Here is a 22,611-nt window from a genome sequence, read left to right as displayed (position 1 = left end):
TGATGAGTACTGAGATTCCTCTGTTGGGGTTGATGCACCTCTTAGGGTTGATGCACCTCTTAGGGTTGATGCACCTCTTAGGGTTGATGCACATGGGCATAGAGGGTTGTACACTGTCGAGAAGCAGCGTATTTCTGCACCCAGGAGTCACAGGTGTTTGTGTACAGCCACGGACCTTTAGCCTGTACAGATCAATGACAGATGCTACGGCTGTACAGATGTCACCGGCCATACAAGAATGGATGAGCGACCCTGAATGCAGGCAGTTGTGTCCAGGGCTGCCTTTCCAGCCCTGTATGTATGTATGTATGTATGTATGTAACCACTCAGATGTGTGTACAGTTGCTGCACGTGTCAGCCTGTCATTGATTTGTACAGGTGGCTGTGTACAAACACCTGTGACTCCTGGGCGTGGAAATATGCTGCTTCATGACGGTATACACCCCTCTGTGTCCATGTGAATTAGAAGCTTTGTCTTGGTGTGTTTTCAAAATGGTTTGGTTTTTGATTCTTTATTAATTTTTTTTTTTTTTTTAACGAGCTCATTCACACTGTATGCATGTAGTATGTCCGTTGCTGTGTGTTGTGAAAGGGCAGTGTGATGCGTTGTTGCAAGGCATCAAACTGTTTAATTTTTTTTTTAACTTTATTGGAATTTGATAAAATGACATTCCATTAAGCTGTATGCACTGTAGCATTTGAGATCTGTTGCTTCATTACTGCATTTGTACACGGCTCATTTTAGTGTGGTGCTCTACAACACGTGTATGATGTGGTCAGAGCACATTGGAAACAATTGTTTTTATTTATTGAGCCTGTGTGGATCAATGCAGCTGGTGTGAACGAGCCCTACAAATGCTTTAGCTTTTCACTTTCAGAGGTTATTTTGAATAAGGATTCCTCCTTTTTGTGTATTGTCACCCCTGTCCATCCTGGCTTGGGGCTTCAGCTTTTATTGATACTACCTACAATGGAATATTTGCTCCATGATCAGTTTTTTGTTTGCTAGTACTAGGCATGGTACAATCCTTCTATAGTGCTATAGACGTAATTATAAATCATGACCTCCCATGGCAAGCACAGCATCCTCATTCTTCATCTTAGACAGCCTTTCACTTTCATCAATATGACTGGTTCAGGCTTACAAGCATTGGGTCACATACAGTACGAACAAACTATGCAGTCGCTCAATAGTCTTTGCACGGCCTGTGTACGATATATGCGGACAAGTTTCCATCCAGCTCCTTCAACAAACATTGATTGAAGAAGTGACTTTTTTTTTGATTTGGAGATTTGGCCAATTCAACATTTATCATCTGAAAATGTATGTATGACCAGTTGGTGCATGGGATTTTGTTGGAATGTGTCAGATTTGTCTTTTTGTTTCTCCACTTTTTGTCATACCAATACAAACAAAAGAAATAAACATGAGACTGTCTAAACATTTGTAATTACAACAACTTTTTGGGCGAAGTGGTGCATTATCTGACAGAAATGCAGGGGTGCCAATATCTTTGGCCATGACTGTATGTAGGGCAGATGGGCCTCCTTCTTTTTGATTTAAGGTTTTACATGAGTGAATCAAAGCTGATCATTGTGAGCTCCCCTGTCAGTGGTAAATGGTTTGTCTTAACACTCAAACTCTGTTTGCTTTTGGGTTTAATACCCCTTTGAGGGTTGTTAAGCAGAAATAATATATTATTATTATAATACAGGATTTATATAGCGCCAACAGTTTGCTCAGCACTTTATAATGTACCTGGAGACAATACAGCAACAATACAGTTCAAGTCCAATACAGTTGGAGCTTACAATCTACATTTTTGTTCTAGGATTTAATATGGTTTTAACCATTTGCCCTCCAGAGGATTTACCCCCCCTTCCTGACCAGGCCAATTTTTTGCGATACGGCACTGTGTTCCTTTAACTGACAATTGTGCGATCACGCAACGCTGTACCCAAATACGATTTGTCCTTTTTTTCCCAAAAATGGAGCTTTCTTTCGGTGGTATTTGATCGTCTCTGCTTTTATTTTTTGTGCTATAAAAGAAAAAAAAAGACTGCCAATTTTGAGAAAATATTTTTGATTTTTTTTTCTATTAAACCTGTCCAGTAAAAAAAAAAAAAATCGTATAAATTTATGCCAGAATGTATTCTGCTATGTCTTTGCTAAAAAAAAAAAAAATCTCAATACATGAAAGTTATAGCATCTACAAATGGTGGTGTATATATACTGGAATTTTTTTTTTTTTTTTTTTCTTTTATACTAGCTATTAGCGACTTGTAGCGGGACTGCGGCAGGCATTCTGACACGGGGGGGAACTGTCACTGACATCCCTAGTGACACCAATACAGTGATCAGTGCTAATGAAAATCGCTGACACTGGGCAGGAAGGGATTAACATCTGGGGCGATGAAAGTATTATGCTGTGTGAGTGCTTTACACTGTAAGCACCCTGCTTTGTATGGCTCTGCTATGCAGAGCCATACAAAGCAGTGTGCAGGAGCTGACGGGAGAGATCTGTATTGTTTACATACAGGTCTCTCCCCCCTCAGTGATATGTGGGGAATCACCAGCTGGGACCCGTTGATCAACACGTGAGGCTGCCAATGGCAACGTGCGCACACCCCCCTGCTTGGAAATGCAAAATCATGTGTGTGTGTATATATATGTGACTTTGCGTACCACTGCCGCCCTGTAGCGGTATTTCTGCTATAAGGTGGTGGGAAAGCGGTTTAAAAAAACCCTTTCCTTGGCCGATGTTTACTGAAGCTACTTTTAAATAGGATTTGCTCTGCTTTTATTCAACTCATGTTCTGCCTAACCAATGAATATATCTGTTACAGATTATCTCTAGACACCCTCCTATTTTGCATTGTAGTCTATTATCTTGCCTTTCATACAGTATAGGGAGGATGAAGTGAAGGTTGTCAGTCACATCCTATACATCAATTACCTCTGCCCATCCTGTGACAGTCATTTGTCTCTGCTCCCTGCATATGTCAGTGGCCAGGGGAAGTAGTTACAGAAGGTTAAGAGGACTTAAAGTCCTCATACTTTGCTTCATGCTAATGGCTCAAAATCCATGAGGGGTCCCTCACTGGTGTTGGGGTCTTCTCAGTTAATTCTGGGTGCAGGCATTTGGAACTCTATTTACAGAATGCATTAAATATTTGTTTTGCGATATATTGTGCGTTTTATTTTTGGCTTTCTTTTTTGCAGGCTAATACTGCACCAGAAGGCACATAACAATATTGTGAAACTATGAAAACATTCTAGTGTGCTTTCATTCACAAAACGGAATCCCTCTGATGAAATGTTACAATTTATTTTCATTCCCCAGCTCAGAGGAGAACATTTTACACTGATGCATTGTATAATTTTCACATTCTGGCCAGTGCAGAGTTCCTCTAATTGTTACTTTGCGCATTTCTAAAATACCATCAGCAAACACCAGGTACTGAATAATGAATGTGTGCGTTTTTAGTTAATTGACTTTACTGATTTTTTTTTTTTTTTTTTTGCAGTATTTATCTCACTATTTTAACAAAGGTGTGGTATTTACCCCACATTCAATATTTTACTTTGATGAATTGACTCTTATTCTCTCATGCGATATTTAAAAAAAAAAAAAAAAAAGGTCATGTGACCTTAATATCACATGCTTTAGTGGATTGACTAAGTGAATTTTGACAGTTTGTCTGAGAGTTCAGAAAAAGTGGGCGGAGAGCTGAAATTACACACTGTAGATCAGTGAAGAGAGTTCTGAGAGCTGATTGGAGGGAAGAGACGCATCCCCTCCACACAGCACAGTATGTTTTCTTTCCTGAGCTCAGAGGAAAACATTTTCACACCAATACAATCTATACTTTTCTCTTCTTGGCCAGTGCAGAGTTCCTCTAGTGTATTTGTACGTTTCTAAAATGCCGTCAGCAAACTCAAGGTGATAAATATCAAATATGTCTATTTTTTAGTGAATTGACTTCAAGGCATAATTCACACTGGCATTGAAAGCAGGCGTTTGAGGGGCATTTTTAACATTGCTCAAACGCCTATGCAAATGATACTATAGAGCATTAGTCTCCAAACTGTGCCCGGGGCCAGATGTGACCCTTTTGTTTACCACTATCTGGCCCTTGGGACACTATTCCATCCACAACTGACGCCAATGGCGGGGCGCCATTCCTCCCGCTGACGCCAATGGCGGGGTGCCATTCTTCTCGCTGACACCAATGGCGGGGCAATGTTTACTTCCACTGATGATGGGGCATTTTCTACTCCCGCTGGCCACAGTCAGACCCCCATAGAGTCTGGAGGGCAGAAAACTGGCCCTTTGTTTACAAAGTTTGGAGACCCCTGCTATAGACAGCTCACAGTGCTGTTCACATTATCAAAGTATGAAGTGAAGCATCGCGTCACTTCAAAATTGAAGCCTCATGTCGAGTCTGGAGGAGTTTGAAGCCTTTCACCACCTCCTATTCAAGTCTATGGTGACTCTGTGCAAACGCTCTGGCAGGTGTTTTCAAGGCATTTATAGTGTGATTGCGGTGCGTTAATATTTCAGTTTATTATAGGCGTTTGTGGTGTGGTTTAATGCTTGTAAAATGCTTCAATACTGTGCATAGGGCGTTTGGGGAGCATTTTAAACGCGTGTAAAAAGCCAGTCTAATGCCCGTACTAAAACTCATTAACGCCTATACTAAAGCTATAGGAGCGTTTGGTAGAAGTTCGAAATTTAGTCAAGTGTGACTAGGCCCTGATGATTTATCTCATGATTTTTTTTTTTTTGCGGCATTTATCTCACTATTTTTAACTAATATGTGGCATTTACTTCACATTCAATATTTTATATTTATCATAGTGATGAACTCTTTTTTTTTTTTTTTTTTTTATCTTGTGATATTTAAAAAAAAAAAAAAAAAAAAAAGAGTTGCGTGACCTTCACATGCCTTTAATGAATTGACCCCATGGTGTTGGACCACCATTTGGCATCCAAGACGGCTGGCCTGAATTCTCCTGGATAATTGACAAATAGAAGTCTTGGATGGTAGATAATGGAATCTGAGACCACTCTTCATGAAAAAATCATTCCAATTTTCGCAGAGATGCTGGAGATAGAAAACAAGCCCGAAATTGATTATTGCGGCTCTATGATTTTGAGGACCAGTGACTGCAGTGCCCGGGAAGGTACGAGATTTCATCTGCATGCTTGTCAAACCACGATTTGACAACACCAGCTGTGTGAATCAGAGTCTTAGTAAATGGCGAAGTCTTCGCTGCCTGCACGCTTTACCGTGGACACAAAATAGTCCTGGTCATAATCTTGGGTCGTTGTTTGCCACACACAAATACATCGGTGGTTGGGAACAGTGTGAAGCTCTATTCATTGGACCATAGTACAGTCTTCCATTGATCGATAGTCCATGATTTATGAGTGTTGCACCACTCTCTCCTCTTCTGAGCATTAATATCAGTCACTAGTAGTTTGGCAATCGCAGCTCGCCCATGAAAGTTTTGCTTATGGAGTTCTCTCTGCACAGTTTTTGTGGACGGGGCTTTGGAAGACTGAGATTGAGCTCTGCAGTCACTTTTGAAGCAGTTGTTTTCTTATTCCAGGTCACAATCCTAAGCAATGTTCCTTTTTTTTTTTTTGTCTCTCTCGTTCAGTTGACTATATCGATTGTGCTTATCAGGTGGCATTTTGCCGGAAACGGTTTATGCCGTCATAACCTTTTGATACTGTACCTTACGTCACTGCAAATAAATTGGCAACTTCAGTCACAGAGGCACCAGCTAAGTATAACCAACAATTTTGCCCTCTTTGGAGCCCAGTAAGCTCTGACATGACTCTATATTACTAGCAGCGCATGCAGTGAATGACAATAGTCCTGTTAACTAGGTGTCTCATCACACAGCGGAAGCAAAAGAGTGTTAATTACTTCCACTTTCAACGCAGAATATGTTGTCACTTTCACACCTGAAAATCGTGTAGTTTCCATATTTTTTTGTCCAAACCTTAGTTGTGTTTTAATGCATGTCTGTTCTGTGATAAATAGCCTTCCTGCTTTGTATGTTTTTGTATAATGCCTTTAGTTCTGCTTTAGCCTGAGTTCACATTGATGCTGTGCAGAATTTGCACCGATTCCTGTGCGAATTGTGCACCGCAACACAAACATGCGAACTGCTGGTGTGTTGTTAAGTTAACAACACTCCAAAATCAGTTTGCAAAAGGCAGTGGGATGTGCAGAATCGGATCGCATAGGTGTGAATACTCATGCAATCCAATTCTAGTGTGGACCAAAAAAAGGGTCCTACACCTTTTTGGTGCAGATGCGGTGCGATTTGAGCCATACAAAATGTATGGCTCAAATTGCACCGCACAGAATTCGCACAAAAAATGCGGTGCGGTTCCTGTGTGAATCACATGTGATATTCCGCACTGCATCAGTGTGAACCCAGGCTTAGTGATTCTAAAGGCCTTTCTTTATACAAAAAAAGAAAAAACATGTCTATACTTACCTGCTTTGTGCAGTGGTTTTACACAGATCAGCCCGGATCCTCCTGTTCTTGGGTCCCCCGCCGGTGCTCCTGGCCCATCCCTCCTGTGGGGTGTGCCCCTACAGCAAGCAGCTTACTATGGGGGCACCCACTGCTCCGTGTATCCATTGACCCTGCCCCCTCTCTTCGCATCGGCTCGCTGGGTGTGATTGACAGCAGTTGGAGCCAAAGGCTCCCGCTTCTGTCTCAGCCAATGAGAAGAGGGAGTCCTGGGATAGCTGAGACTCCAGTGCACAATGCTGGATTGAGAGGGGGGCTTAGGTGAGTATTAACCTCCCTAGTGGTATGATTATGTCTATATTTCTGTGCTGAAAGCGGTACAATTTTTGCATGGAAATGTCCTTTTTTTTTTTTTTTTTTTTTTTTATTGTAGACCTGTAATTTTTAGGAAAAACTCAGTGAAATCTGTCCGAACAAGAGTCTAGTAAACATCCCAGGTAGGATAAAACTTGAAGCACAAAATCATAAATTATAATTTAATAATCATAAAAAATAATATATTAATAAATTTAATTCAATAATATAAGCAAACCAAAAACACTGAAAATTGAAATATAGCGCCAAGTTCGCACATCACTGAGCAAAGTCACAAAATCAATTTCAGTGTCTGATGACGAATTTCCCCACGAATCATCACTCAATTCTGCAAGTAGTTCTAATTTATTATCGCTGTTATCTAGCTGGTCTAAAACCGCTTTTGACCTAAAGGGACGCTTTTTGGGCACCATGGACTTTTCTAAGTTTCCAGGCAGAAAGAACAGTAAAAATGCAGGCAGAGCACTTGGGACAAAATGTATGTGAAATGCTTTGAAACAGTAATGTTTTACTATGTGATGTCAGTTTTTAAAATTTTCAAATTTGCCGCTGGTTCCGGCCCCCGTATGTCCTGACGCTCGCAGGGACCGGAACACGGAAGCCGGATGCCTGCATCGGCCGGAGGAGATGGCCGGGGACGCTGCAGGGGACATATCGCACAAGGTAAGTGCTGCAGGGAATCCCAGAGCAGCGCTGCAGGGTATTCCCGAGTGTAGCTCGGGGTTACCACTTTTGGTGCTGAAACTTTTACCCTGAGCTACACTCAGGAATACCGCCAGGGAGGTTAAGGGAGCTGGGAGGATGCTGAACACAGAAGGTTTTGTACCTTCATGTGTAGAATTCATGAAGGTAAATATAAAACCTTGAGCCTTTAGAACCACTTTAACTGTTAAATGTTGTCAGTTCATATTCTCACATCAGTTGGAACATTTCGGCTGCATGTTTTGGGAAAAGGAAGAGCCTGTTTGAAGCTGCTGATGAACCTGTTTAAAAAGGTATTGTTATACCGGTCCATAGACGACTTGGATTTTCTCTCGTTGAGTTGAATATTTATTTGAATTCCATCATTCATGCTATAAGGGTGGACTGAAAAACCTCCCCTGCTGGCTGTTGTACCCACGGCTGCCTGAATACAATGGTGCTGCTGAACAGGGACTGCATCTGATCGAACACAGTCCCTGTTCCATCAGATTATCCACCAAGCTTAAGCTGGCTTTGCACTATTCGATTTTCAAACCATTGTTCATACGAATATAAATATGCATGTTCAAAGACTGGGTGAATGTCTTTTGAAAGTAATAAAATATTTTCCATCCTGTTGTTTTGAATGGTCTCGTCATTGGTTGAAAATTGTGGATTTGACCCACTGATTAGAAAATTAAACAAACGTTCTTAAAACAAACCATTTCAAGCATATTTCTGCTAGTTTATAGCCAGTTTAAGTCGACTTTTTTAAATGGCCTTTGTCGGAGACAGGTGACGCTACACACGGCTTGAATTTTGGCTGTTTCTGCAGGAGCAGGAATTGGTGGAAATGTAGTCTAGGTGCAGCCTATGCAAACTCTGCTTGGGGAAGGAAAAGGTTTACTTTAAATCCGGATCTACAAGTCACGTTTTTTGCTTGTTGATGGATGCATGTGTCTGGTGTTAATTAAAACCTCATGTACGTAATTTATTGCTGCCTTTCATGTTTGTAATTGGTGATTGGGAGCTAGACGTGATGTAGGTCATGTAATGGTTTTTCAGAGATGCCATTGACTTTGTTGATCAGGGTAAAAATTAGGTTTGCTGATTGGAGGAGAAGTCAGAGAGGTACATAAATGGCCTCTACCTATAAGGATATTATTTAATTTTAGTCAAAGCTTCTTTTCTTTTTTTTGTTTTTATGTACAGACACCCCTTATCTGCATAGGCAGTTTTTGGTAAAGGTGAGCTAACCTTTTAAATGTTTTCTTTGTCCCATACTTTCAAAGTTATGTTGGCTGTTTAGCTTAAAGTGTTACTAAACCCACAACAGTAAAATCAGTCTGTATATGCAGGAAAGCATGCTTGTTATACTCACTGTGGAGCCTAAGAAGTTAATCCTCTGTGTTGTGTAAAAAGGCTGTTTGATCCTGACTTCTCTGATCCTCCCCTTCTTCTACTGTCTCCAATTCATCTGCTGATAGAACAGACCATTGGGGGCAGGCTGCACATGCTCAGTTTGGTGTGTATTTCTAGTTTTGGTTTTTTTTGTTTTGTTTTTTTGGGAGGATGCATATGATCAGCCCAGGGCCAATCAGCACTGTCCAGACAGAGGGTCAAGGGTCATGCAGCCTCATAGAAAGATCAGGAGAGATTGAAAAATCCTCCTACAAGCTTTAACCAGTGCTCCGCTTGACACTGATAGAAGTCACAAGACTGCTCTAACTGATTATGAGAAAAAGTATTTAGCAGTTTATATTTATTAAAATAACTGCATTTCCATGTTCTGTATACTGTTGGAGAGCAGATGTAGTGAATGCAGGGTCATGGGTTTAGTGACACTTTAAAGTGATTGTTAACCCGTTCAGTTTAAAATAGAAATGAAAGGCAAAACATTTGTGTATAGATATAAGAAACTTTATATACACCTTTCCCCCCCCCCCCCCCTTTTTTATAAGTTCATACCCTCTGTTCTCAGCTGCATAAGTGCTGGGGAGGAGAAACAGCAGAACACTGATCTTCCCAGTGAATGGCTGTGCAGGGGGGCGGGGCGTGTCAGGACAAGTATGATCATTGGAAGACAGCAGCTGAGTACAGCTAGAGAACTGACCACGCTCTTCTCTCCTGCTTAGTGTGGTCAGTTTTTAATAGGAAAGCAGGAGGACTGACAGGAACAGCAGGTATTTTACACAGAGGAAGAAACACAAAAAGAACAGGATGTTTTTTTCATACAAATGCATGGTACAGCAGGCACATATCAGGAATATAAAGTGTGGAGTAGCATATTCTTTAAGCTGGCCATACATGGATTGAAATTCATCTGGTTCAGCAGAGCCTGGCTGAATTTTTATCCTTGTATGTGGCAGGCTGATTGTACACAAGTTGATCTATTGATTGCTTGCCTACAACCAGCCTATTGGAAAATATTCTCTTGATCAATGTATTCTGACCATGGGAAAGTCTCCCTGCTGTCAGAATATGATGTCACAATTTACTTCCTGGAATGGACTGTAAAAAAAAAAATAAAAAGTTGCTTCCCTGTACACTAGCGGCTGTTGTCACCTTCAAAGTAGTCCCCTTGTAGACACACTTTTTTTCTAGACTGTGCCACTGCCTGAAACGTTCCTGTAATTCATTTTACGGAATTCTACGCGGCATCTTTGTCGCTGAATGTTTGGAATGTCATCAAATCTGTATCCTTTTTAAAGCATTTTTTACAGGGTGATAAGTCAGGGGAATAAGGTGGTTGGTCAAGTTCTGGAATGAATTTCTGGGACAGGAACTTGCAAACACTTAACGCATTATGTGCAGGAGCATTGTTGAGAATCCAGGCCAGAGTTTCCTTTTCCTCTGGACAGATTCCCATAACCTTTTCAGAATTTTCAAGTAACAATGTTGGTTGACCATTGCGTCAGCGTAGATTACTTCCTGCCCCTCCTTTTAAACTACCTACATCAGGGGTGTCAAACTGGCGGCCCTCCAGCTGTTGCAAAACAATTCCCATCATGCCTCTGCCTTAGGTAACATGCTTATACAGTCAGGTCCATAAATATTGGGACATCGACACAATTCTAACATTTGTGGCTCTATACACCACCGCAATGGATTTGAAATGAAACGAACAAGATGTGCTTTAACTGCAGACTGTCAGCTTTAGTTTGAGGGTATTTACATCCAAATCAGGTGAACGGTGTAGGAATTACAACCGTTTGCATATGTGCCTCCCACTTGTTAAGGGACAAAAAGTAATGGGACAATTGGCTTCTCAGCTGTTCCATGTCCAGGTGCGTGTTATTCCCTCATTATCCCAATTACAATGAACAGATAAAAGGTCCAGAGTTCATTTCAAGTGTGCTATTTGCATTTGGAATCTGTTGCTGTCAACTCTCAAGATGAGATCCAAAGAGTTGTCGCTATCAGTGAAGCAAGCCATCATTAGGCTGAAAAAACAAAACAAAAACATTAGGCGTGGCCAAAACAACTGTTTGGAACATTCTTAAAAAGAAGGAACGCACCGATAAGCTCAGCAACACCAAAAGACCCGGAAGACCACGGAAAACAACTGTGGTTGATGACCGAAGAATTCTTTCCCTGGTGAAGAAAACACCCTTCACAACAGTTGGCCAGATCAAGAACACTCTCCAGGAGGTAGGTGTATGTGTGTCAAAGTCAACAATCAAGAGAAGACTTCACCAGAGTGAATACAGAGGGTTCACCACAAGATGTAAACCATTGGTGAGTCTCAAAAACAGGAAGACCAGATTAAAGTTTGCCAAACAACATCTAAAAAAGCCTTCACAGTTCTGGAACAACATCCTATGGACAGATGAGACCAAGATCAACTTGTACCAAAGTGATGAGAAGAGTATGGAGAAGGAAAGGAACTGCTCATGATCCTAAGCATACCACCTCATCAGTGAAGCATTACTTTTGGTCCCTTAACAAGTGGGAGGCACATATGCAAACTGTTGTAATTCCTACACAGTTCACCTGATTTGGATGTAAATACCCTCAAATTAAAGCTGACAGTCTGCAGTTAAAGCACATCTTGTTCGTTTCATTTAAAATCCATTGTGGTGGTGTATAGAGCCAAAAATGTTGGAATTGTGTTGATGTCCTAATATTTATGGACCTGACTATAACTGTCAATATTGCAATGCCTCATGGGATTTGTAGTTTGGCAACAGCTGGAGGGCTGCCAGTTTTACACCCATAACCTACATCATTCAAAAACACTTTTCATGCAAAATTGCATGTTAATCTGCTGCTCCAGATTCATGTTGCTCATTTTATGCCAACTGCACAATGCGCACGTTCTTTCCTCTACTACATTGTAAAGACTGAGTCAACTGGTCTGCGACCCAGGTCAGTGCAGGTTAGAACATGCCAGAACGTGTTCGAGTGTGAATGGCTGTGGCTCACCACCATAGTGCTACACTGCGTGCATTGTGGAATTTCTGTATGGCTACCTATAGTCTACATGTAAATCTCTGGAGGGAAAAAAAAAAAATACATGTGACAAAAAATGATTGAATTCTGTCATTGTGTTATGTGCATACAGTTGGTACTCCCAACAAAATGATCTTTATGTAAGCCAAAAATCCTAATTTTATTTACATCACTGTGACTGGTATTGGTAGTACTATCCTGTAATTTGTAACATATAATGTGAATAATTGTATATGAAGGAGGAAAGTACTGCCGATAACTGGCAACTGTCACAGAGGAGATCAGCACTGATGATCAGTGCCGCCAGTCATTGTCTCCCATCAGTGTCACCTATCAGTGCAGCCTCAACAGTGCCCATTAGTACAGCCTGTCAGTGCAGCCTCATCAACGCACATCAGTGAAGGAGAAAAATTGGCTGTTTGCAAAATTTTATAGTAGAAACAAAGAAAAACGTTTTTTGTTTATAGCGCAAAAAAAAAAAAACATCCAGTGGCGATTAAAAATTTCATATGGGTAGGTGTGTTGCATGACCGTGCAATTGTCAAAGTGCGACAGCTCTGAAATTTGAAAATTGGCCTGGGCAGGAAGGGGGTATAAGTGGTTAAAATGCTGTAAGCACACCAAATTTTTAAAAAGTGCTAATGCAGATTTTTACCCCTTCAAGAATAATGTATATTTTTACACAGCCGGCTCGTGACACAGGCAGATTTTTTTATTCTTTTGAGCTGAGATTAATTGCTGCTACAAATTGCTAATGCCAGTGATTAACTCAATTTTGTAGCAAGTGATTGAATTGCTAGTCACTGGAAGTTTGCTACAGCACCGAGTTGTGCTCTGTTACGGATCGCTCTCTTTCAGCAATTTGTAGCTAAACATAGTGCTTGCTGCAACATTTCATAGAAAAGCATAAAAAATGATTGCAGTAAGTGATTTTGCCACCAAGCTGAAACGCTGATAAATCTCGAATGCTGAGCAACATATCGCATTACATTTTTCACTGTTGGCCATCCCGTGGAAAATCATTAGGATTTTCTTTGTGAGAAATCGCTATAACAAAATAGGGGGTAAGAAAATCACCCGTGTGTCGTAGAAAAATGTAAAAGCACCAGTTTGTCAATAAGTTCTCTACATCACATGCCTCTATATTTATGAAGGATTATTAAAGGCCCATTCACACCAGATGCTGTTAGATGCATTTTTGACTACGTTCCAATATCCAAGTTATTCTATGGGCATAGTTCACACCATTGCAGTGCAGTGAAAACAAAATACAGCATGATGTTTTTTTTTTCCAGCAGTGCAAAAACACAGGTAAATGCATCACAGAGCACATAAAGGGGAAAGAAGTGACTTTAAAGGACAAACACTGTTGGAAAAGCATGCATCAACTGCGTGTAGATGGACATGAAAATGTGCAGCAATTGTACATGAAAAAAGCACAGTATACGTGCAGTTTTTGGTATGAATGGGCCCTAAAGCTCGAAGAGCTATTCCACAACTGACTGCGCACATTACAATCTGCCCAGCTGCCTGTCAAGAAGTGATTTGATGACTGTAAAGTTTTCCATGCAGTCTGTTATATAGCATAACGTCCTCTATTTCATGGCATGTTCCTTATTACATGGCACATTATAGTGGAAAGAAGCAGTAAATGCAGCTTTACTGTGCATTATGTCATTAAAGTGACACTAAGGTCTCATTCGCACAGGGCTTTTTTTTTTTTTTTTTTTTTCTTCACTGGATGCCATTGCTTCAGGAGAGGAAAAAATCAGTCTCAAAAATGCACATAAAGCTGTGTTTTTCGAACGCATTTAGGCACATTATGCATCTGGGCATTCATTTCATTGGCCAGAATAGTATTTTATTCTGGCCATTTCAATGAATGAACTCTTAAGTGCATTTAGATGCCTTTACACACGTTTAGGCAAGTCAGGCTAGTGGCAAAACACTCCTCACATTAACACGCTGGTACTGGTGATTTTTTTTTTTTTTTGCCTCTAAATGTGCAAGGACACCAAAGCTAACATAGAGGGGCGTTTAGAGACCAAAAAAATCAAATGCCCTTAAAAGTGTTTTTAACACTCCGTGTGCATGAGATCTAAATGCTATCTTTTTGTTTTTTAAAAAAATAATCTATACGATATCAAATGCTTAACCACTTGCCTGCCAGGCACTTATATCCCCTTCCTGCCCAGGCCAATTTTCAGATTTCAGCACTGTTGCACTTTGAGTGACAATTGCGCAGTCATGCAAAACTGCACCCATAAGAAACTTTTATCATTTTGTTTCACACATATAGAGCTCTCTTTTTGTGGTATGTACTTGCTGCTGGGCATTTTTTTTTTCCAGTATTTTGAATGTTTGCCCACTCACAAAGAAATGATCAGTCTAAAAATCGAATGGTAGGTGTATTGTAACACTGAGAGACAGAATAGCAACATAAAATTCAAAAGAAATGCATGTCTAACAAATGATGCACTGATTTGCATGTTCATGAGGGAAATAAGTATTTGATCCCCTTCACAAAACATGACTTAGTACTTGGTGGCAAATCCCTTGTTGGCAATCAGAGATAAGATGTTTCCTGTAGTTGGCCACTAGGTTTGCACACATCTCAGGAAGGATTTTGGCCCACTCCTCTTGGCAGATCCTCTCCAAGTCATTAAGGTTTGGTGGCTGACGTTTGGCAGCTCAAACTTTCAGCTCCCTCCACAGATTTTCAATCCGATCAAGGTCTGGAGACTGGCTAGGCCACTCCAGGACCTTAATGTGCTTCTTCTTGAGCCACTCCTTTGTTGCCTTGGCCGTGTGTTTGGGTCATTGTCATGCTGGAACACCCATCCATGACCCATTTTCAATGCCCCGGCTGAGGGAAGAAGGTTCTCACCCAAGATTTGACAGTACATTGCCCCGTCCATCGTCCCTTTTTGATATGGTGCGGTTGTCCTGTCCCCTTAGCAGAAAAACACCCCCAAAGCAGAATGTTTCCACCACCGTGTTTGACAGTTGGGATGGTGTTCTTGGGGTCATAGGCAGCATTACTCCTCCTCCAAACACAGCAAGTTGAGTTGATGCCAAAGAGCTCGATTTTGGTCTAATCTGATTACAACAGTTTCAACCAGTCCTCCTCTGCATCATTCAGATGTTCAGTGGCAAACCTCAGATGGGCCTGGACATGTGCTTTCTTGAGCAGAGGGACCTTGCGGGCACTGCAGGATTTCAATCCTTGTTGGCGTAGTGTGTTACCAATTGTTTTCTTGGTGACTGTGGTCCCAGCTGCCTGGAGATCATTGACAAGATCCTCACGTGTAGTTCTGGAATGATTTCTCACTGTTCTCATGATCATTGACACTCCACGAGGGGAGATCTTGCATGGTGCACCTGACCTAGGGAGACTGACAGTTGGTTTGTGTTTCTTCCATTTGTCAATGATTGTACCAACTGTTGTCACCTTCTCACCAAGCTGTTTGGCAATAGTTTTGTAGCCCAGTCCAGCCTTCTGTAGGTCTACAATCTGGTCCCTGACATCCTTGGACAGCTCTTTGGTCTTTGCCATGGTGGAGAGTTTGGAATCTGATTGTTTGATTGCTCCTGTGGTCAGGTGTCTTTTATACAGGTACCAAAATGAAATTAGCAGCACTCGTTTTAAGAGATTGCTGCTAATCTCAGCTTGTTACCTGTATGAAAGACACCTGGTAGCCAGAAATCCTGCTGAATGATAGGGGATCAAATACTTATTTCCCTCCATGAACATGCAAATCCGTGTATAATTTATTAGACATGCATTTCTTTTGAATTTTTTGTTGCTATTCTGTCTGTTACAATACACCTACCATTCAATTTTTAGACTGATCATTTCTTTGTGAGTGGGCAAACATTCAAAATCAGCAGGGGATCAAATACTTATTTCCTTCACTGTAAACAAAAAAAGAGCAAAAATTTGGAAAAAAAAGTTTGCAAACAGGTAATTTTTCTCCACTGATGTGCGTTGATGAGGCTGCACTGCTGGGCACTGGTGGGTGGCACTGCTGGGCACTGATCATCTGCCGATCTGTCCTCTGACAATTGCCAGTTATCGGCAGTACTTTCCTCACGCTGTCACAGCCTGAGGAAAGTGCAGCCGATAACCGGCAACTGCATTTACCAGTGATTTGCTGTGTCATTGGACACGGTGATTGGCCATTTACCACATCACGTTATCAGCTGTGTCCGTAGGACACAGCGATCACTAAGATCGCCAGGTGTGCGTGCGGGAGGGCGTCATATGACGTCCTCCCAGAACTGGCAGGCCACAGTGAAGCTGTCATTCGGCTATGTGCGGTCGGCAAGTGGTTAATGACCCTGTAATCTATTTTTCATAAAATTGTTTCTGACTGGTATTTTTTGCCTATTTGAAACATTCTTCATGAGCTCCCGAACCTCTCCATTTCTTTGTCACTTCTAATTGTTTGAAACGCGTAGTGCATGATAGCTGCCGTCATGTGCAGGTCTCTATGCACACTACACATCCCATAGTCTGCCTCGGGAGAAGGATGGTGACTGCACTCCTACTTACAGTGGGACTATGGAGAATGAATGTAGCCTCCCTCTAACAAAGTCGGATCACAACAGGAAAAAAAATAAAGGTTTGGAGGAAGCTGAGAGCAATAGAAGGTGCTTTTTTTTTTTTTTTAGAAAGAATATATACTTGAATTGATATATATATATATATATTTTTTTTAAGCCATAGTTTAGTATCCCTTGTTAAACTGGCCATAGACACAGATCCACTAGACATTTGATTAAACCATTTCAAACACATATACTGTAAATTGTTTTAACTGCTGAATGACTCTAAGGCCTTTTTAACATGAGCGGGCAGTAAAAACAGACAGTTTGAGCAGCATATTGATTTGGCACAGCCTGTCAAGCTCAGTTTTTCAAGTAAATAGGGCTGTGCCTCAACCACGAGCAAAATGCTTGGCTTGTGGAGCAATTGTCCTATTTTATAAATTGTCATTTGGCAAACAAAAACCATACATTCATAAGGCTGTAGGATCACCTCCTGGATGCCTGATAGCAGCTGCTTAGCCACACTCTGAAAAGTGATCTCACCAATGGCTTTTCAGAGAATGGGCTAGTGGGACTCTAGCTTTATTCTGTTCAGCCTGTCCTAGGATTTACACACATCTTCCACATCAGTCGACCACCTTCTTGTTGGATAATTAATTTGGACAATCATTGTTCATTAAGAAGGAAATGTGTAAATCCCAAAATGGCCTGAACAGAATCACAAATCCTTTTTCAGAAAAAAAAAAAATTACAGGCAGTTCTCTCCAGAACGCAGTGTGGGACAGGTGCATTCTGTGCTCGTTTCCCACACCGTGCTCAAAACACACTGCCTTCGCAATCCTCTGCGGGTGCCAATGCATTGTGTAATGCCATCCCATATACAGGTTGCAAATGCCGTGCATTTGTGGGCACCAGATCACGTGGTACTATAATACCATATGATTTGGTGTAGCACATCAGAAGTAGTGTTTGTGTGATTTGCAGGCCATTCAAGTGAACGGGCTACCAAATCACAATGCAGGGGAATGCACAGAAATCGCACAGCAACATGGACGGCATTCTTGTGTGCTTCTGGTGTGAACTGGCCTTTAATCATTTTTCTTGAAGTATTGAAAAAAACTACACAGTTGTAAAGATGTATCACTTTTTTGAATGCTTGGATGGAAAGTAATAGTAGACATGTCTATGGGTTGCTAGGCCAATATTGATTTTTTTTCTCTCTGTGTCAGTAAATACAGAACACTGCTGATACAGATAGAAATGAGAGGAGTCTCTAATACACCTCTAGGTATCCGCATGTATCTCTATTGCTGAAATGATTTCTTTATATTCATACTTGTGTAAGCACCGATTTCTCTGCAACATCTTTTGAGGGAACTATTTATGCTCCTTTTTGTATGTTCAACATGTAATTTTTAATACTTGCTGGTCTGTGCAGGGTCTCAAGCTGACTAATTTTTTCTCATTACAGTATTTATTTTGCATAGATCTATTCCAATATATTTGTGACATTTATACCTCTATGGTGAATAATATCATCTGTCCTTTATCACTTTTTAGGATACATTCATACAAACGTGCTCAGTAAAACGCAGCGTTTTTGTGCATGCTGACTCCAGCAAGGGACAGTATGAATGTGAATACAACACTTTATCTGACTGGTTGAGGCAGACGAAGTCACAATCTCCACCTCAGCCAATCCGAGGAAGTGTTGCATTCATTCATAGAACCCAATGCTACTTCTGAATGGCTGAGTGGTGCTTTTTGTTCTGGCAGTGGGGTGGGACGTCACTGTATAATTGTTGGAATATAGGACTGTATAATGTATGTAGCAGGCACAACTGTTAGTGAAGGAAATAGTTTTTGGGCCAGCTTGGCCAAAGGTCAGCTACTGCGTGGTTGTTCAGTTCTGGGAGGGTGTCTATAGATGTCTTCCCAGAACCGCACCCCCTGGGGCACACACCCGGTGTGCTCTGAGATCGATTTTGTCCTTTGGACACAGCTGATGACAAATCACGGTAAAGGGTCAATCAAAGCGGCCCTTTACCATGTGATCAGCTGTTTCCAATCACAGCTGATCACATTGTAAACTGTCTTGCCGGTTATTGTCAGTCCTTTCCACATTTGCTGTCACAGCGTGAGGAGAGACGATAACTGGCAATTTACACAGGGAACATTTACACTGATATATCATCAGTGCCCTGATTATCAGTGCTGCCTATCAGTGCAGCCTCATCAGTGTACATCACTGAAGGGGAAAAATTACTTATTTGCTAAATTTTATAACAAAAATTTTTTTTTTCTAAATTCTCTGCCTTTTTTTCTATGTTAGTTACTAAACCCACAACAATCCAGTCTTAATATGCAGTAAAGCATGCTTGTTATATTCACTGTAGAACCTAAGGAGTTAATCCTCCGCATTGTGAAAAAAAGCTGTTTGATCCTGTCTTCTCTGATCCTCCCATTCCCAATTCATCTGCTAATAGTGTAGAGCTTTAGGGGTCACTCTGCACATGCTCAGTTTAGTGTGTGGCTAGAGTGCGTTTTTTTTCCTTTTGTTGGGAGGGTGCATGTAATCAGCACTGTCCAGACAGAGGGGTCAGGGGTTATGCAGTCTCATAGGACATTCAGAGCAGAATGAAAACTCCTCCTACAAGTTTTAACCAGTACTCATCTAGACACTGAAGAAGGGGGACTCCCTCCCCCCAAAATGCATTGGCTGGATGTATTTGTCACTACTTTAAATATATAGCTTTTAACCTATCTTCTAATTTGCATTCTTTTGGACCAGGCACTTCTTTCCTACTTTTTCAACTCTCTAATGCAAAGTCCGATCACAGCAGAGGAAAAACAAAAGAAAAAAAATATGGAAATTTTGCAGGTGGATGAGAGCAATATAAGATATATTTTTTGAGTTAGTGTTACTAAACAAAAGCAATATCAGATTGTATATGCATTAATCAAGCTTGATATACTCTCTGTGGAACCTAAGGGATTATTCCTTTGCATTGTGTAAAAGTACTGTTTTATCCTGACTTCTCTGATCCTCCCCTTCTTCCAGTGCCCCCATTATCTCCTGATAAGACATATCGTGTGGAGACACTACACATGCTCAATTTGGTGTGTATTGCTAGAGAGGTTTTTTTTTTTTTTCTTGGGAAAGGGCATGTGACCAGCACAGGGCCAATCAGCACTGTCCAGACAGAGGTCAGGGGTTCTTCATCCTCCTAGAGTAGAAAGAAAGCCCCTCCTACAAGCTTTAACATGTGCTCTACTGGACACTGATAGTCACAAGACTGCCCTAGCTGCTGATGAGAAAAGGTATTTAGCAGTTTATATTTACTAAAATAATTGTATTTTCATGTTGTGTGTACTGTGGGAGACCAGATATAGTGAATGAAGGGTCCTGGGTTTAGTAACACTTTAAACAAAAAAAATAAAAAAAACGTACTGATGATTAAATACCATCAAAAGAAAGCTCTACCTGTCTCAAAAAAAAAAAAAGAGAAAAATGTTGCTTTGATGTAGTGTTGCATGATCGCGCAATCACTATTCATAGTGTGACAGCGTTGAAAGCTGAGAATTGGCCTGGGCAGGTAGGGGGTGAAAGCGCCTGGTATTGGAAGTGGTTAGACACAGTGAACATGAAGATAGCCTTTAAAGAGCGATACGGTGTGCACTATTCAGGAATTCTAATCAGATTGAAATATTGTGTGCTATCGGAGGATTTGAAATGGTTTTGAAGTTTGAGCTTCAATAAGGACTGGAAGTACTAAGAAATAGAAACCTGCTTCACGCTGATCTGTTATTATTATATGCCACAAAAACAAACCAGGGAAGGATGTTGGCCCAGCTCATTACAATAGAAACACGTGAAAACAAACTCAATCGGCCATACTTGTAAAACCATCTTTTGAGCTTTATCCATAAAAACACCAAAACCAGGAAAAGCCGACTGAGTTTGTTTTCACATTTGTGTCACATGAAGATTTATTAACGCTGAGGTTTTCATTTTATTGCTTTTTTCTGGGATACGTAACCAATCACGATTCTGGGTAACGAGTGTATCCCATTACCTGCAGAGAGCTGCTTCTGGTATGAATCTTCCCTGCCTTACCATCCTCAGAGCTGCTTTCAGGTTGCGCTGCTCACCCACCCCTTTTCTGCCCTCTCCCACAATGCATCATGTTTTGTGAATGGAGGAGCACCTGAATGACAGGATCTCCCCTGCCCATTCGCAGGACGCTGTGCATTGTGATACAATAATAGTCGGGGTTCTGTGAATGGCAGAGAAGGTAGAAGAGGGTGGGCGAGCGGTGCAAATGGCTGCCATTAACCGTCACAGAACTGCAGGACAGCCCCTCAGGGCACTTTCCAGAAGCTGTGAAGGAGCCACAGCAGGGAAAATGTATACTAGATGTCCAACTTTAGACAGAACTACAGTTTTCTGTTGTATAATAAACTTCAGCTTTAACCACTTCAAGTCTGAACACTTTTACCCCCTTCCTGTCCAGGCCATTTTTTTGTAAAAAAAACCCAAATTAGTTTGTAACCAAAAATTATAACTTAAAAAAAAATGTATTTTACATTTTTATTTTTTTTTATATTCTTATTTTGTATATTCTTATTTTTTTTTTTTTTATTTAACATACTTTCACCCTAGCAGTACAGTGTCACCATAGAGACACTGCACTACTTGTGGGGGGTGATGAAGAATATTTTTTTTTTCTTTTACACTGATTGCTTTTACACTCATAAAGGCTGTAAAAGCAATAATTTCTCCTTCTCTCTGGCTGCAATCTTGCATCCATTGAGAAATACTGTGTGAGCTGTGATTGGTCACAGCTTGTCACATGGTACAAGGCTGTTGTAAATAGCCTTGTACCGTGTGACCTCTGTGATCATTTACAGATTTTACACGTAAGCAATGATGTCACAAGTGACATTTTGCTTACTACTATTCATGTGATCACTGATTGGCCAATCAGTGATCACATGATCAGGACCTCACACAGAGATCCCTTACAGCAATCGGTGTTCGGGATTGCGGTGCCGTGTGTGTGTGTGTATGTATGTATGTATGTAGGGAAGTGATTAAAGTGTTACTAAACCCAGGATCCTGTATTATATCCGGTCTTCCACAGTACACAGAACATGGAATGCAATTATTGTAGTAAATATAAACTGCTAAATACATTTTCTCATCAGCAGTTAGTGCAGTCTTGTGACTTCTACCAGTGTCCAGCTGAGAACTGGTTAAAGCTTGGTGGAGTTTTCATGTTGCTCTAGGTGGAGTATGCAGAACCCCTGACCTCTGTCTGGACAGTGCATGTGATCAGCACGGGGCCAATTGGCACTCTCCCAAGAAAGAAAACCTCTAGCAATACACACCAAACTGAGCATGTGCAGAGTGGCTCCACATAAAATGTCTTAACAGGAGATAAGAGGGGGGACACAGGAGGAAGGGGAGGATCAGAGAAGTCAGGATTAAACAGTGTTTTTACTTATGGGAGAGGATTAACCCCTTTGGTTCCACGGTGAGTATAACAACCATGCTTTACTGCATATACAGACTGATTTTACTGTTGTGGGTTTAGTGACACTTTAAGTGTGGCCGTTTTTGGAGTTTATTTTCTATTATTACAGTAGTTACATACTCTGGATCTGATGGGGTGTGGTAGGAGCTTGGGGATCTAAATTCCGGATACTATTTTAACTTCCTCTTCTTCCCGCTCTTTCCTAGCCATCCTTCACTTATTCCCCTCAGACAACTTTCCCGGCAGCCGTACACACTGGCAGCTCTCTGTCTCTCACACCCCGCTCCCCAGCCGATTGTAGAACATTTGGCCCCAATTCCAGTCACAGCTGCAGTATGAACGGCCATTGTGGGTCATATCTGTCAGTGTGTGTGTCTGCTACCTCCCTTCTAACCCGGCGTCCAATGTCCCCTGATTGTGCACCTGCCATCCATAGAATGGTAGTGCCAGTCATTACTGTACACAATAGTACTTTCATTGTATTATGGAAAATGGATATAATAGACGTGAATGAGC

General features: G+C 41.2%; 1 protein-coding gene across 1 annotated transcript in view; it reads left to right on the top strand.

The window, feature by feature from the left end:
• Positions 1–22,611, top strand: part of SNX25 (sorting nexin 25) — a 254,683-nt gene that overhangs the window by 5,221 nt on the left and 226,851 nt on the right. The gene's annotated exons all lie outside the window — the stretch shown is intronic.

Source organism: Staurois parvus, unplaced genomic scaffold, assembly GCF_062004578.1.
Source record: "Staurois parvus isolate SC_StPar_1 unplaced genomic scaffold, SC_StPar_1.0 ptg000080l, whole genome shotgun sequence".
Classification (NCBI taxonomy): Eukaryota; Metazoa; Chordata; class Amphibia; order Anura; family Ranidae; genus Staurois; species Staurois parvus.
This window is presented reverse-complemented; position numbering and strand designations above follow the sequence as displayed.